A 4,159-nucleotide genomic window follows, 5' to 3' on the forward strand; every position below is an offset into this window, starting at 1 on the left:
CACACACACACACACACACACACACACACACACACACACACACACACACACACACTTCCCTGAGCATAAAATACTCCCAAGGTCACTCATTTTCAGTGTGTCATATTTTGCTGCGCGCCGCCGTGCTAACCTTCTGTTTCTCGCACATTGCCTCAGAAAATAGCTTTTAGTGGCTTTTTTGTTGTCTGCTTGAGCAGCAGACTCAGAACCTTTGTACAAGGTTTGATCAAGGCCCTCGATGGCAGAAGAGTGGACAAGATGTCTGCTGAGCATCCTCAAAGGGAGAATTAGAAATAATTACTGAGCCCTAAATTCATCTCGTTCTCATTAAGTAGCTCATGACACGAGAGAAAATTTCTCTAAATTACATATTCAGTCACGCAGTGCATTTTAGAAACTTTTTTTCCCCATCTTGTCCAAGTTCACATATTATCACTTTAACCCTAATGGAAACTGTAAAGCTGTTTGATAGTTACGGTGCATTGCAGCTAATGTAGTTATATTTTACACAGACAAATGTAATGTAAGGTTTTATTAGTGTTCCTGTAATTATTAAAATGACTACAGTTGAATTTGAGTCCGTTCTGGAAATGCAGCAGCTCATAAACAATGAAATACATTATTCTGTACTTCTCTCCTTAATACATGTTATATTATTTCAAAGGTTTTTTAACTGTTAACCATAAGCTGTCCATGTCAACATTTTTGTTTCTCACTTCAAATTAGTGATGCCATAATGTTGCAAAACATGCTTATAATACACATAATAATAAACATAATGAGAAATGTTCCTCTGCACAAATTAGTACATCTCAAAAGTTTGAATATTGTCAATTTTTAAAAAAGTAATAAGTTTCTTTGAATTAAAAAATGTAAACTATCATCAGTTCTCCATTCATCATATTCATCAATATAGCCAAAATAACAGATTCCTGAAAATCAGTAATCAAGTGTCTCAAATGATCTAATTTGGGTTTGCATAAACAGCTATTCATACAACGTAAATACAGAGTATCACTCAGTTTAATTCAGTACATGTGACCTCAATCATGGACAAGACCGTTAACTTGAAACTTGTTCAAATGACGTGTGGGGTAAACCATAGAAGTTAATTCCAGAAAGGCTGGTTGTTCATAAAGTGCTGTATTGAAACATATCAATGGAAATTTGACTAGAAGGGAAAAGCATGGTAGGAAAAATCCTGAGAGTAAATGTCTGAAAACATTGATTCCAAAACTTAGGGAGCTTCATGAGTACTGGGGCTGGGCTCAGTATATCTAAAGCTAGATGTCGTCAAGATAGTAGTGGGAATGCTTGTGCCAAATCATATTGTCCGGAACAACAACACTAATCCGGGCATGTCTGAGAACAACACAGTGTGCTTCAATTTCACACCTAAAAAGAGAGTTACTTCAGCAACCTCCAACAAGCCACAGTACTTTACATAGTGTATGTGTTAGTGTGGTGGAAACAGAAGCTCACTGAAGCTCAAGTGTTTAAAGACTTTACTTTTTGTTTTTGGATGGGAGGCTAATGGCCTGTGGTAAAATTGGTAGACGTTAAAGTACTTCTTTGATATAAGAGGCTTTTACTATATATAGCTTTAAACTTTATGAATACTTTTCTTTTTCTTGTTTGTTAACTACATGTTCAAGCTGTTTAAGATAAGATAACCTTTATTAGTCCCACGTGTGGGAAATTTGTTGTTTATAACACAGACCAGGAGTCCTCAAAGATTGAGTCTTGGAGTTGTCAGTAACTTTCAATAAATCTGTGGGGGGAAAAATAAACTTGAGAAATATTTGTATCAAATGATTATAGTAAGCGTGCTCTAAGATAGTTTTGGAAGAAAAGAGCATAAGGGGTGTAGTCAACATGAAAGCATGATGGCTTTCAGTTTTGACGTAGATGAATTATCTGTTTATTAGTAGCGATCACTGGCATTTTACAGAAATTCATCTTAGCTAGTGGTGCCTTGACTTCCCACTTCCTTCTTTTTCAAAAAGGCTAACACCTATTTGCAGTTTTTTTTTTTTTTTTAAAGATGATTTTCAAAGAGGTGATCAAAGGACTCTTTGAAGATCCTTAAAGCAATAAGTATGATTGGGATAGGCCAAGGACATGTGTGTGGGTGCGTGCATTCATGCACGTGCCTATGAGTGATCCAAGTGCACGCACTGGCATAAGCATGTGAATAAAACTAGCGTCGATGCTCTTATTTAGTATTCATCACGAGGTGACTCTGTAGGTCATTTCATCAGATTAGTGGACTTGTGGTTAAGTCTCATTACATCCAATCAAGGTCAGACACTGTCAGAGCTTCTGTAACTTTCCCAGCCATTGATCCTCATGGCTGTGTCCAGATGAGTTTATGTGCAAGTAATAGAACGTCTAAGTTTGCTGTATACGCTTTCTTGCAAACATCAGAATAGTATTAACATTTTTCTGGAAACGTTAATGTGTGTTTCTGACTAATCTAGTTTTCTTTTAGTGCTTGACTACACAAGCAACCATATTTCATACTAGGGCTGGGCCATATCATACCGTTCACGGTAATACCGGTTTAATGTTGGGCAACGATAGAAAAAGGAAATATCGCGATAGAATATGGGTAAAACGCGCGTGCGCAGTGCCTTTGTTTTCATACGCATGGCGGCGAAAGCAGATCATTAAATAAAACGGATGAACCAGAATTGGTTTGTAAAAATGCTGCAACTTCAGTGGTGTGGAACTGGTTTAGCTTTCTTCCGTCAGATACACAACAAAGCACTATTTTTGGTAGCGCATGCTAGCAGGCCGTCGTTATTACTGTGTTTTTTGGAAAATACGGCACACTTAAAATCAATCCTTTGATTTTTCTGAAAATCGCCAGTGCCCCTTATAATCCCGCGGGCCTTATGTATGAATTCTGGTTGCGTTTACTGACCTGGAAACGATTTTATGTGGTACACGGCGCTGGAAAATCTGTCAAATGTTTTAGTACGACTTTGTTAAGCTACAAAGCCGCACCGCTTGATGGATTGTTGGAGCATCACGGCTGTTGTAGGCAAGAGCCTCGCGGAGGGATACGTACTGTGCTTCAACATAATATTACCGTATTGTGTGTGTATAACCTCTTTTTAAGTTTTGTGGATATTATACATGGTTATGCTGAGGATATGTCGGCCAATTCCCACTGGAAATGCTTTTTGGTTAAACTGTCAGCAAGGAATTTGCATTTGCACTGTTAAATTTTTATATAACTTTAATGCACATAAAAACATCAACGTATTTTCATTTAAACAAGCAGCTGTTTTGGGTTTTTTTGCACCAATAAAGTTGTGGAGTTGTAAAGCATTTTGTCTAGTGTCAATTATATCGTCAGTTATATCGTTATCGCAAATTTTCAAATGTATATCGTGATAAATATTTTTGGTCATATCACCCTACTCTATTTCATACATGAATCTACTTCACGTACTGTTTTGAAGATAGTCTTGGAGAAAAGCATTTAATATGACAATTAAAAAAATCTCGAAAAGATCTACCATTAATTGAGTGATACAGTCTATAGAAACAAGATCTTCCTTCACTAAGATCTTCCTTTTTTTCTGTCTCTCACTCAGAACACTTGACTTTGTCCTAAAGTATAGACTGAATATACCCCCCTTTCTTACAGCCTTCTACCGCCTTGTGTCACATTCTTTACTTTGTCCTTGTGATTTCTTCTGGGCAGTTTGTCTCCCACTTTCTGATCTGAGTTCAGTTTAAGTAATGCCTTTGATAGAATTGATTGCCCCAGGAGGGAATCGATGAGCTGATCCTCGAGACTCCAGGTCGCCTGCTGATTAACTATGGACCTCCGATGACGCCTCTGAAACCACACACGCACACTCTCACACTCTCTCTCCACACACGCACACTCTCACACTCTCTCTCCACACACGCACGCACACACAGGCGCGCGCACACACACACACACACACATACACACACACACACAAACACACAGACAGAGGAGAACAGGTTTGAGCCTGAGTGAAATCTGGCTGAAACTCTTCTGAGTTAATAAAATTCGGGAGTTTTTAAAGTAAAAGAAAAAGTCATAATCTAGTGATTTCCCTACAGAATCCACATTCATGAAATCCTGGAGGCGGTTTGAGCTGACATTGTTATCAGT

At 38.1% G+C, this 4,159-nt stretch overlaps 1 protein-coding gene across 7 annotated transcripts in view; it reads left to right on the forward strand.

Annotated features, from left to right (window-relative positions):
- The window catches only part of lrp8 (low density lipoprotein receptor-related protein 8, apolipoprotein e receptor), a 168,537-nt gene that overhangs the window by 83,241 nt on the left and 81,137 nt on the right, over positions 1 to 4,159 (forward strand). The window lies entirely within an intron of this gene.

Source organism: Pundamilia nyererei, unplaced genomic scaffold (assembly GCF_000239375.1).
Source record: "Pundamilia nyererei isolate P.nyererei 1_Seehausen unplaced genomic scaffold, PunNye1.0 scaffold00072, whole genome shotgun sequence".
In the NCBI taxonomy this organism is placed as follows: Eukaryota; Metazoa; Chordata; class Actinopteri; order Cichliformes; family Cichlidae; genus Pundamilia; species Pundamilia nyererei.